Raw genomic sequence first — 12868 nt, 5'->3', positions numbered from 1 at the left:
GGTAATCTACTGGAAACATACGAGGCTCCATGTTTTCCGTATGGTTTCTCGACTACTTTTTCTCTTTATTTCGTAGCGCGATCTCGCACTCGTTTTTTCTTTTTCATTTAATGTGGCAAGAAAAGGCCGGTTAGGAGTTTACAGTGCTTATAGCTGTAACTCGACGTAATGCGAGACCTGTTGCATTACAACTGCTTGTTTTACATGCTAGCTGTTATTAAGCAGGTGAAGCACAGAAAGTGCTCTTCACCAGTCACGATTAGAGATGCCAATACGGAGTACGATAAACTGCTACAGTGAAGCAGTTCAAAACAACAAGGGAGAGGCCCTAAACCAACAGGGTCTGCCATAGCACTTCAACATTAGAGACATTGAGCAAATGACAACGCTAGAGACTTGTGAAACAAATTGTTTGAATAATTGTATTGTCCATAAAATGGGAACATGGGACTTTGTGAGTACTAGAATCTCTTTTCAACAACTAAGAAATCTATTGCAAATCTGATATTTCCACACTGCTTCATAGTATCTATGGTGTAAAAGTATAGAAAGAATTCAAGACGAAATAGTGTGAAAATGTATTTACATAATTAGGTACTGCAGTACTCCAGATAGTTAATGCCTCTCAACTATTCCCCATTTAGCCATGAAAGTATGATTAAATTACAAACTTGCATTATTATAAACATACCCAGGGGCATGTTTTGCGACTATTTTTTTTATTTTACTCATTTATATCCTTAGCACCTATTCGTGGTATTGAGCCTGTATAGAAATTCTCACATTATGACAATTAAGAGAGAAAACAAACAAACAAAAGATGATGGAAGGAATATTTGCATTAACTCTAACTGCTGGCAATAGCTCGAGATGGCATTCTGTTACGAAGTAAATCCAAGGATCCGGAAGTCATATGGTAAGTCTTTATTAATACAGCATCCACAACAGTGCCTGCTGCTTCTTGCTTCTTCCTTCACTCCCAACCATCTTCCCACAGAATCCCCTGAACATCTCCATTCTATTCTCTGACATCATTGATCCAATGATGTCAGAGACCTCCCAAGATCACAACACATCTCCTCCCCATAGAAACATAAAAGTAACTTAACTTCGTTATATATATAATAACACTACAACACAGTGATAAAAGGAATACAAAGAAAGAAAAGAAGATCAATGCAATGCAACACATAACAGGGAAAACAAAAATGATGGCTCATTGTCAAAAACGTATCTTTAGCTAAGGCAACTAAAATGAAAATAGAATAACCATAAATGATCAGCACATGAACAATATGCAATTACACACACACAATGTTACTGACATAGCTTCCTTAATGTGTAAAATCTTCTAAGTATTTGGGAGTTGTTTTATTCCTTACACTCCTTCTAATCTTCTCTCCAGGATCAGGATCAGATCCACCAACATTTTCCTCCCTGTACCTTCCCTCAGTCATTGGTCTGTCATTCACACATTTGGCTAAGCGCGACATGCTCCACACATCACCCCCTTCCAGAACAACAACATTCTTCCTCACTTGCACAATTTTCTTCGGTCCCATAAACTTAAACGCCCCTTTCTTTGACCAGAAAGGTTTCTTAACGTACACCATGTCACCTACATGCCACCATCTTTGATGAGCACCATGTTTTACATCAAATGCTTCCTTATATTTTGCTTGATTCGCAACAACTCTGTGTCGGATAGCATCATTACCATCTGGTGAATCCTTAACCTCCTTATCAGCCAACAACCACAAGGGATTAAGGGCCATATTTATACTCTGGTTGCGCCGAATTTGCGTCGTTTTTTTCGACGCAAATTCGACGCAGAACTAACGCCAACTAACGCCATATTTATACTCTGGCGTTAGACGCTTCGGGCGCCAAAGTGCCCGGAGTGTGCGTCATTTTTTAGCGTGAACCCCTTCCTTGCGTTAATGATATGCAAGGGAGGCGTTCCCGTCTTAAAAAATGACTCCCAGGCCTTTACGTGGTATTTATACTCCCGGGCAAAAGAGACGCCCGGGAGTGGGCGTGGCCAAAAACGGCGCATTTGCGCCGCTTTTTAACGCCTGGGTCAGGGATGGCGTTAAGGGACAAGTGGGCTCAAAATGAGCCCAGAGTGCCCTCCCCTGCCCCCAGGGACCCCCCCTGCCACCCTTGCCCACCCCAGGAGGACACCCAAGGACGGAGGGACCCATCCCATGGACATTAAGGTAAGTTCAGGTAAGTATTTTTTTTTTTATTTTTTGTGGCATGGGGGGCCTGATTTGTGCCCCCCTACATGCCACTATGCCCAATGACCATGCCCAGGGGACAGAAGTCCCCTGGGCATGGCCATTGGGCAAGGGGGCATGACTCCTATCTTTACAATGATAGGAGTCATGTTGATGGGGGATGGGCGTCGAAAAAAAATGGCGCAAGTCGGGTTACGATGATTTTTTCGACGTAACCTGACTTGCCCCATTTTAAGACGCCCATACGCCATTTTCCCCCTACGCCGGCGCTGTCTGGTGTACGTGGTTTTTTTCCACGCAAACCAGGCAGCGCCGGTCTGCTTGCGCCGGCTAACGCCATTCCATAAATACGGCGCCCGCATGGCGCTTCAGAATGGCGTTAGACGGTGCTAAATTTTTTGACGCTAAACTGCGTTAGCGCAGTTTAGCGTCAAAAAGTATAAATATGGGCCTAAGTTTAGAACCCGCCATTCTACCTCTCAATATTCTAAAAGGAGACATACCCAAAACAGCATTAGGAGCATTTCTGTGGGCCCATAATTTCTCCCTGAGGAAATTTTTTAAAGGTATACAATTGTCCATGGCAGTCTGTGCACTAGCTACCACCAACTGGTTCATCTTTTCAACCAACCCATTGGCTTGGGGGGAATATAAGGCAGTGCGAAAGTGAGAGATAGCTAGATTGTTGAGAAAATTCTTCATTTCCAATGAAGTAAATTGTACACCATTATCAGTGACTATCACCTTTGGAATACCCTCACATGCAAAAACATCAGTTAGGAACTCTATAACAACTTTAGTGGTGATGGCACTCACACAACTTGCAGTGACCCATTTGGACATATAATCAACTAACACAATTGCAAATCTCTCATTATGAGGTAAAGCTTCAAACGGTCCCACAATATCTAAACCAAGTTTGCACCATGGTTCCTCAGGAACACGGATCGGAGATAAAGGAGCAGTTCTTACACTTTTGGATTTATCACTCCGTGCACAATACATACAATTTTTTACAACTGCCTCAACATGTCTATCAAGGCCTGGCCACCAATAGCATTCTCTAACACTAGCATGGTTAAATTCCTGCCTAAATGTCCCTCATGAGCTAAATTGATCAGCCTCTCATACAACCCAACTGGAGGAACCAACCTATCACATCTGTACAGATAATTTCCAACAATACTCAATTCATCTTTGACATTCCAAAATGCTTTAACATCATCTGGACAGTTGCATAAATCAGGCCAACCCCTCACAACATATTCTGAAACCAGCATGCGAACTGTGTCTCGTTCACATTCTAACTCCCAACTTTCCTTATCAATAGCTGGTTCTTTAATCCACAAAACTGGAATTTGATCATCCGTAGTGTGGTCTGCCAAAGGTAATCTAGAAAGGAAATCTGCCGGAATGTTATCTTTCCCTGGTAGGTACTCCACATGGAAATTATATTCCATTAGACCTTCAACCCAACGCTTGATGCGTGGAGTTGTGTTTTCAATATTACGGCACGAAAATATCTGCACTAAAGGTCTGTGATCACTTCTAATTACAAACGGCAACCCCGAAAGGTAGTACTTGAAATGGTTAACAGCCCAATTGCATGCCAAAGCTTCACGCTCTATTACTGAATAGCGGACTTCTGCCTCTCTAAGAGAACGAGAGGCAAAGGCCACTACTTTCTCTTCACCATCAACTAATTGTGAAAGAACCGCACCTAAACCCTTCAGGCTAGCATCCATGGACAACAAAGTTTTCCTCCTAGTATCAAAATGGCCCAGTGTAGGCATTTCACCAATTCTGGATTTAACAATGTTAAAAGCCTCTTCACACTCTGAGGACCACACAAAATCCACACCTTTCTTTAGCATGGCTCTTAAAGGTTGCACTACACTCGCAAAATTTCTAATGAACTTTGAGTAATATTCTGCTAGACCAAGAAATGAGCGCACTTGATCTCTGTCCGAAGGAGTGGGCATTGATATGATAGATTTGGCCAATGACACTTTAGGTTTAATACCATCACCAGAAATAGTGTGTCCTAAATAAGAAACTGTTCCAACCTTGAACTTGCACTTTTCTTTCTTTAAGGTCAATCCTTTTTCTTTTAATGTCCTCAGAACTGCTCTGAGAGCAATATTATGCTCCTCTTCATTTTCACTATAAATTAACATATCATCTTGAAAGAATAGGACAGAACTCAAACCCTTAAGCACTTCTTTCATTATTCTTTGGAAACACGCAGCTGCTGACGCTAAACCAAATGGCATTCTAATAAATCTAAAAGCTCCCAAAGGCGTAACAAAAGAAGTTAAGGTGCATATTTATACTCTGTTTGCACCGAATTAGTGTCATTTTTTTTTTACTCTAATTCGGTGCAAAACTAACTCCATATTTATACTTTGGTGCTAGACCCCTCTAGCACCAAATTTATGGAGTTAAAGTCATTTTTTGAAAGTGGAGACCTACTTTGCCTTAATGAGATGCAAGGTAGGCGTTCCCATGCAAAAAATGACTCTATGGCCTTAACACCATATTTAGGGGCATATTTATACTCTGCGGCATATTTATACTCTGTTTGCACCAAATTAGTGTCATTTTTTTTTACTCTAATTCGGTGCAAAACTAACTCCATATTTATACTTTGGTGCAAGACCCATCTAGCACGAAGGCCCCGATTTAAACTTTTTTTGCACCACATTAACGTCATTTTATGACACAAAAGTGGCACAAACTTACAAAATATTGGCCCTTATTTATACTTTTTGCTGCAAAACTGCACTAACTCAGTTTTGCACCAAAAAGTTTAGCACCGGCTTGCACCATTTCTGTGCACCAGCTGGGCACCATATTTATGGAATGGTGCAAGCCGGTGCAAAGGGTAGGCTAGAGTTTTAAAAAATGACTTTATTCGGGTGGGGCTGGCAGTATAGAAGAAGAGGGTTTAGCACCAAAAAATGGCTTTAGGCAGGTTAGAGTAAAAAAAAATGACTCTAACCAGATTAGCGTCATTTTATGGTGCTAAACCTACCATGCCACAAGACTCCTGCCTTAGAAAAGGCAGGAGTCATGCCCACCACCCCAGTGGCCAGCACAGAGGACAGGGGTCCCCTGGGCATGGCCATTGCACCCGGTGCCATGTATGGGGGCCCATTTCAGGGCCCCCTATGGCACTTTCAAAAATAAAATGCACTTACCTGTACTTACATGGGATGGGGTCCCCCATCCTCACAGTCCCTCTAGTGTGGGTGGGGGTGCCCCTAGGGCCTAGGGAGGGCACCTCTGGGCTTATTCCATGGTGTTCCACCATGGAAATAGGGCCACAGGTCCCCTAACACCTGCCCTGACCCAGGTCTTAAAAAATGGGGCAAAGCAAGCTTTGCCCCATTTTTTGACCCCTCCTCCCTCCCTTGCACCATTTTTACATGGGAGTATAAATATGGTGTTAAGGCCATAGAGTCATTTTTTTGCACGGGAACGCCTACCTTGCATCTCATTAAGGCAAGGTAGGTTTCCACTTCCAAAAAATGACTTTAACTCCATAAATATGGTGCTAGACGGGTCTAGCACCAAAGTATAAATATGGAGTTAGTTTTGCACTGAATTAGAGTAAAAAAAAAATGATGCTAATTCAGTGCAAACAGAGTATAAATATGCCCCTTAGCGTCAAAAAATGATGCTAATCTGGTCAGAATCATTTATTTTGACTCAAAACTGCCTAACGTCATTTTTTTTAAAGCTAGCCTACCCTTTGCACCGGCTTGCACCATTCCATAAATATGGTGCCCAGCTGGTGCTAAAAAATGGTGCAAGCCGGTGCAAAACTTTTTGGGGCAAAACTGCCTTAGTGCAGTTTTGCACCAAAAAGTATAAATAAGGCCCTAAGTGTCTTGAGTCCTCATGAAGTAAAATTTGATGATAGGCCGCAGATAAATCTAACACACTAAATACCTTGGCTTGTGAGAGCATGGTTAAGGTTTCATTGATATTTGGCAAAGGTTGGCGATCTACCCATATGCACTGGTTTAGACCTCTCAAATCCACACACATTCTAATTTTAGAACCATTGTCCTTGGGAACTAGAACAATGGGAGCCAACCATTCCGAAGCTTCAATCTCTTCTATAACTCCCAAACTCTGTAATCTATTAAGCTCACCCTGCAATGGAGATAACATCAAATGAGGTACTTTCCTTACTTTATGTACTACAGGTTTAGCAGAAGATTTCAAAATGATTTTATGCTTGAAATCTGCCAATAGCCCTAATCTGTCACTGAACACCTCAGGAAATTCATTCACAATTGAAGCATCACCTCCTATATGAGATATGGAAAGAACTTGTTCGGGGGAATTTGGGTTGAGAATAATGCCCAGATCTTTTTGATGTCTCCACCCCAACAAGTTATCTCCTCGTTTGGCCACATAAATTTTCCCTACAGTTTCACGCCCCTTGAATTTAATTGTCATCAATGAATAGCCAAATAAATCAATTCGCTGTCCACCATAGCCTATGGGGTTAATATCAGGAGGGAAAAGTTCAATGTGATCATTACCAAAAATTGTCTCCCAGTTTTTATCACCTATTAAGGTAAAAGGAGAGCCCGAATCTGCAAGGACAGGAACGATTTTACCATCAATCTCTATATCACATTTTGGCATGACTAACTTGGTATCACTACTTATGGAGAAATTCTGAGTATCAGGACACTTCACATTTAAGATCAACTGTTGACTCGATATTGTTTCATCTATCATATTTATCTTCTGATTTTTGCACACTTTTGCTAAATGTCCTTTCTTCCCACAATTCCTGCAGTTGACATTCCTAGCAAAACATCTTGGATTATTTGCCAAATGTCCAGAACTCCCACATTTGTAACATTTAAGCTTGGACTCTTTGAGCATCTCGCTGCCCCCTCTCAGATAACTTGCCGCTGATTTCTTCTCCTGTAACCCTTCTTGAGTGGAAACTCTAGCTACTGCCGGATTAGCAGAGGGGTCAGTAAAACAGTTCGCAGTGGTGCTTTTCATTTCTTTAACCCAGGAAGCGGCATGCTCCAAACTCTCCACAATAGCAACAGCTTCTTCTAGAGAGGGATTTTTTGCTAATAGCTTTTCTTGCACACTTGGATTATTGGTACATCTCACCAGTTGATCTCTGATAAGAGAATCAGTTAAACCAGAAAATTCACATGTCTGTGCAAATGTTTTAAGAGGCAATATAATTTCCCACTCTTTCATCTCTAGCTTGTGTTCTCATAAAGAATTTATGTCTTTCCATGACTACATTTATTCGAGTATCAAAATGTTTCTTCAACATCATGACTGACATATCATACACATCCCTAGGATCACCATCTGGAGTACCAATCGCAATAGGATCAAGACTGTCATAGATATTTCTCCCTTCAATACCTAAATTATGCAGAAGAATTCCTTGTTTCCTTGCCGGCGAAAATTTTTCTCCGCCAATGCCAATCAGATAAGATTCAAAAAGATTCATCCATTTTTTCCACGGTAGAATAGGTTCCCCACGTTCAGATAAAAATTGTGGTGGTTGAGACAAACTGAGAGTAGCCATATGAGACATAGGCCCTCATTCTGACCCTGGCGGTCGGCGGAGAGGCGGCGGTCGGACCGCGAACAGACCGGCGGTATTAAAAATGGCATTCTGACCCTGGCGGGAACCGCCAACACAGCCCGCCAACTTAACACTCCGACCGCCACAGCGGTACAAACAAACAGCGCGGCGGTTCCCGCCAACAGCCCGGCGGCAGACAAAGTACCGCCCACCCTATTACGACCCACCAATCTGCCACCTTTTCCGGGGCGGGAGCACCGCCGATAAGAACACGGCGGAAACAGACTACGAACGGGAAAACGCTCACCTCTACGCACTCCACGCGAGATTCCGGCAGTATGGAGCCAGAGTTACAGGTCATCCCCGCACTCCTATTCCTCCTCATATACCAGGAGCACGCCCGGCGGCGCGGAAGACATCGGTGAGTACTGCACCTACGACACAGGGGAGGGAAAAGATTACCGGCACACACCCACCCACCCACACCCACTACAACACACACATCAATGCATTCCCACAGATCACTGTCACAACCCACAAACCACCCCCCTCCGAAATAATGCAAAGACCAAAAGAAGAGATCATAAACGGCCAGATATATTGAAATATGGACACCAGTAATCCAAATAAATAAATAAACTATGTACAAAATATATACAGCTACTAAATGTAGTCCAACCACTGTCCGTGGATCACAGGGGTCCTGTGCAAAGGGGCAAGGCCCAGTCCCACGACAAGAACTCCACGGAGAGAACACTGCAGGGGCATCAGAAAGAAAATAGGACAGGCACCTCAGGGGGAAGGGAAGGGGGGGCACCTCAGCCACTTGAGTACACGACGCCAGATCCACGAGGGGACTCCATGACCACTGGCCCATCCTGGGGAGTGCAAAGCCACAGTCCATACAGTCCATACAGTGGGTGGCCTGCCCACTGGGCCATCCTGGGGAGAGCAAAGCCACAGTCCATACAGTCCATACAGTGGGTGGCCTGCCCACTGGGCCATCCTGGGGAGAGCAAAGCCACAGTCCATACAGTCCATACAGTGGGTGGCCTGCCCACTGGGCCATCCTGGGGAGAGCAAAGCCACAGTTCAAACAGTCCATACAGTGGGTGGCCTGTCCACTGGGCCATCCTGGGGAGAGCAAAGCCACAGTCCATACAGTCCATACAGTGGGTGGCCTGCCCACTGGGCCATCCTGGGGAGAGCAAAGCCACAGTCCATACAGTCCATACAGTGGGTGGCCTGCCCACTGGGCCATCCTGGGGAGAGCAAAGCCACAGTCCATACAGTCCATACAGTGGGTGGCCTGCCCACTGGGCCATCCTGGGGAGAGCAAAGCCACAGTCCATACAGTCCATACAGTGGGTGGCCTGCCCACTGGGCCATCCTGGGGAGAGCAAAGCCACAGTCCATACAGTCCATACAGTGGGTGGCCTGCCCACTGGGCCATCCTGGGGAGAGCAAAGCCACAGTTCAAACAGTCCATACAGTGGGTGGCCTGTCCACTGGGCCATCCTGGGGAGAGCAAAGCCACAGTCCATACAGTCCATACAGTGGGTGGCCTGCCCACTGGGCCATCCTGGGGAGAGCAAAGCCACAGTCCATACAGTCCATACAGTGGGTGGCCTGCCCACTGGGCCATCCTGGGGAGAGCAAAGCCACAGTCCATACAGTCCATAACAGACCCCACTGCCACTGGAGGAGGCAAGTTGGCCAGAGGACATCCTGCAGCCCTGCCCGAGATAGATCCTGCCCTGCCACGTCTGCCAAAGGGCCAGCGGTTCTTGCCCTGAAGGGCCCAGTTCAGCGGTTCTGGAGACGGCGGGGCCCAGTTCAGCGGTTCTTGCCTTGAAGGGCCCAGTTCAGCGGTTCTTGAGACGGCGGGGCCCAGTTCAGCGGTTCTTGAGACGGCGGGGCCCAGTTCAGCGGTTCTTGAGACGGCGGGGCCCAGTTCAGCGGTTCTTGAGACGGCGGGGCCCAGTTCAGCGGTTCTTGCCTTGAAGGGCCCAGTTCAGCGGTTCTTGCCTTGAAGGGCCCAGTTCAGCGGTTCTTGAGACGGCGGGGCCCAGTTCAGCGGTTCTTGAGACGGCGGGGCCCAGTTCAGCGTTTCTTGCCTTGAAGGGCCCAGTTCAGCGGTTCTTGAGACGGCGGGGCCCAGTTCAGCGGTTCTTGCCCTGAAGGGCCCAGTTCAGCGGTTCTGGAGACGGCGGGGCCCAGTTCAGCGGTTCTTGCCTTGAAGGGCCCAGTTCAGCGGTTCTTGCCTTGAAGGGCCCAGTTCAGCGGTTCTTGAGACGGCGGGGCCCAGTTCAGCGGTTCTTGAGACGGCGGGGCCCAGTTCAGCGGTTCTTGCCTTGAAGGGCCCAGTTCAGCGGTTCTTGAGACGGCGGGGCCCAGTTCAGCGGTTCTTGAGACGGCGGGGCCCAGTTCAGCGGTTCTTGCCTTGAAGGGCCCAGTTCAGCGGTTCTTGAGACGGCGGGGCCCAGTTCAGCGGTTCTTGAGACGGCGGGGCCCAGTTCAGCGGTTCTTGCCTTGAAGGGCCCAGTTCAGCGGTTCTTGAGACGGCGGGGCCCAGTTCAGCGGTTCTTGCCCTGAAGGGCCCAGTTCAGCGGTTCTGGAGACGGCGGGGCCCAGTTCAGCGGTTCTTGCCTTGAAGGGCCCAGTTCAGCGGTTCTTGCCTTGAAGGGCCCAGTTCAGCGGTTCTTGAGACGGCGGGGCCCAGTTCAGCGGTTCTTGAGACGGCGGGGCCCAGTTCAGCGGTTCTTGCCTTGAAGGGCCCAGTTCAGCGGTTCTTGAGACGGCGGGGCCCAGTTCAGCGGTTCTTGCCTTGAAGGGCCCAGTTCAGCGGTTCTTGAGACGGCGGGGCCCAGTTCAGCGGTTCTTGAGACGGCGGGGCCCAGTTCAGCGGTTCTTGCCTTGAAGGGCCCAGTTCAGCGGTTCTTGAGACGGCGGGGCCCAGTTCAGCGGTTCTTGAGACGGCGGGGCCCAGTTCAGCGGTTCTTGCCTTGAAGGGCCCAGTTCAGCGGTTCTTGAGACGGCGGGGCCCAGTTCAGCGGTTCTTGCCCTGAAGGGCCCAGTTCAGCGGTTCTGGAGACGGCGGGGCCCAGTTCAGCGGTTCTTGCCTTGAAGGGCCCAGTTCAGCGGTTCTTGCCTTGAAGGGCCCAGTTCAGCGGTTCTTGAGACGGCGGGGCCCAGTTCAGCGGTTCTTGAGACGGCGGGGCCCAGTTCAGCGGTTCTTGAGACGGCGGACGGTCTATGGCCAACTGCTAATTGCCTGGTGGTGCCCTCCTGGGCAGCGGGGATGGTGCTCCTTCACTGCCCACCTGGGCTGTGGGTGGTGGGGCCCTCCTGGCCAGCTGGGCTGGGTCCTCCCTGGGCAGCGGCTATGGGGGTGGTGGGCTCTCCCGGGGCAGCTGTGCCGGTTCCTCCCGGGGCAGCGGCTATGGGGGTTGTGGGCTCCTCCTGGGCAGCAGGCCTGCTGCCTGACCTCTCCAACTTGCTGCCCTTGCCCTCCTTAGTCGTCGGCCTGTGGCCCTTGCCTCCCTTTGGAGCTGTGGCTGGAGACTGTCTCTGGGTGGTGTCCGGGGGGGATGTAGAAGGCGGGCTCCTGCGGCGCCCCTTCCGCCTTCTGCTCCTCTTCCCAGGGGGTGGGCTGGCTGTCCCCTTGCTGCTGGGCGAAGATCCAGACATGCGGGCTGGCGGGCTCCAATACCCCTGCACCCTTGTCAAGGGGGCTGCAGGGCTGGTGGTGGCTGAGGTGCTCTTCTTACCCCGACGAGAAGGAGGGGGGGGCTCAGGGTCAGGAAAGAAGTTAGTAGTGGCGAGGAAGAGCTTCTTGGGACAATGGAGAGTGGTAGGTACAGTGGGAATGGGAGTGGAGGGAGAGGATGTGGTTGTAGGTGAGTCACGTTTGCTGTCTTTGGGTGCAGGTGCAGGAGGGATAGGCTGTCGTGAGGTGGATGGCTGTTGGGTGGGTGGGTGGCTGCGTTTGTGTGGTGTGGAAGAGGGGGTGACAGACACAGTGGGAGAGGACACAGGGGACGTGTAAATGGCAGTGGGGGTGGTGACTGCACGTGTGCGGACTGGAGTGGAGGGTGTGCTGGTGATGGAAACACTGGCTGATGGTGAGGTGAATGGAGGTGTGAGTGTAGACGTCACAGGGAGGGAGGAGGGAGACGAGGAGGTGGGGGTCACAGAGGTGGTAGTGACTGTTGGCATGTCTGCATCGGAATGTTGCGTGTGTGAATGTCTGCGTGATCTGTGGTGCTTATGTTTGGATGAGCTTCTCTTGGGTGTTGAGGTGTGTGCAGGCTGGTCTGATGGTGTGGGTGGGACAGGCAGAGGAACAGGAGACTGGGAGGAGGGAGTTAGTAGAGGCAGGCAGGAGACAGGGACAATGGCTGCCGTCAGTGCTGAGGCCAGAGCCTGGAACGATCGCTGATGGGCAGCCTGACCCGAATGAATGCCCTCCAGGTACGCATTGCTGCGATGAACCTCCCTCTCCACCCCCTGGATGGCATTCAAAAGGGTAGTCTGCCCAACAATGAGCGTTCGGAGGAGGTCAATGACCTCCTCACTGAGGGCAGCGGGGGTAACAGGGGCAGGGCCTGAGGTGCCTGGGGCGAAGGAGATGCCCGGCTTCCTGGCAGAGCGGGCACGGGGCGAACGCGGAGGGGCTGCTGGGAGGGCGGAGATGGTGCGCTGGGTGGCGGCTGTACCTGTAATGGCGGGGGGCACGGATGGTGCCACCCCCGCAAGGGAGCCCCCTTCCGAGGACGTGTCCGTGTCGCTGCAGGCTCCAGTCGTCCCCGTCGTGGAGCTCCCCTCGCCCTCCGTCTCACTGGTCCAGTCTGACTCTGTGGCATGGCCCTCCTGGGCCATGTGAGATGCAGCTCCCTCCTGCCCCGATGCCACTTCTCCTCCGCCTGATGATGCTGATGCACACAAGCACAGAAAGACAAACAAAAAGGGGGGGGGAGAGAGAAATAAAGGGATATTGAGTACATGGATCTCCGGTACAGTTAGCGGACATGACAGACACAGA

Source organism: Pleurodeles waltl, chromosome 5, assembly GCF_031143425.1.
Source record: "Pleurodeles waltl isolate 20211129_DDA chromosome 5, aPleWal1.hap1.20221129, whole genome shotgun sequence".
NCBI lineage: Eukaryota > Metazoa > Chordata > Amphibia > Caudata > Salamandridae > Pleurodeles > Pleurodeles waltl.
This window is presented reverse-complemented; position numbering follows the sequence as displayed.